The sequence below is a fragment of the Otolemur garnettii genome, unplaced genomic scaffold (assembly GCF_000181295.1).
Source record: "Otolemur garnettii isolate 467f Iridium unplaced genomic scaffold, OtoGar3 scaffold00046, whole genome shotgun sequence".
Taxonomy (NCBI): domain Eukaryota; kingdom Metazoa; phylum Chordata; class Mammalia; order Primates; family Galagidae; genus Otolemur; species Otolemur garnettii.
The window spans coordinates 3,325,197-3,326,020 of NW_003852441.1; positions in this window are offsets into that span (position 1 = coordinate 3,325,197).

Consider the following 824-nt stretch of genomic DNA (forward strand, 5'->3'; position numbering starts at 1 on the left):
CAGCCTGCCAGATAAGGGTTGAAATGACCCATCTGTGCAGGGGACATGACTCAAAGGTTGATGTGAGTGAAAAGAAAAACTCCGTCATAATGATGTGAGTAAAACAGTCCACCGTAACCGCGGGGCGGGGGGGGGGCTCCAAACCATGAGAAAACAGTCATGGAGTCTGTTACTCGGAAATTTAATTGAGTACATAGAAGAAAAAGGTTTTACTCCCCTGTTTATCCTGACTTTTAACTTTAACAATAGAAGTTAGATAATGTATTGTTGTTTTGGGTCTCTAGAGAGGAATAGCCTGAGGCTAGTCTTAAGATGGTTATCTCACTTTCCCACACTTTCTTTCTTTTCTATAGTTTAAGATAAGAATTGAGGATGTTAGGATCATTGATCAATGTGATGTACGTGACTAACTCCCAATAAAAGGGAGTGGAAAATAAAGACATTTAGCTACATGCCATCTAAGAGTGTGTAGTCATTTCTTGCTTTCATACAATTCTAGGAGTGAGCTTGCACCCGCAGCCAAGCAGTCCTTCTCTCCCCATGAGAAAGTACCACCTAACACCTTTCTAACCCCAGCATCTGGAAACAACCATTCAATAAGTGTAAGAACTTTTTATAAGTGAAACCATACAATATTTGTCCTTTCAGGACTATCTTATTTTACTTAGCGTAGTCTCTTCAAGGTCTATCCATGTTGTAGCATGTGTCAGGATTTCCTTCCTTTTTAAAGCTGAGTAATATTCCATTGTCTGTGTATAACACATTTGGTTTATCCACTTATCCAGTGATGGACACTTGGATTGCTTCTGCCCTTTGGCTATTAT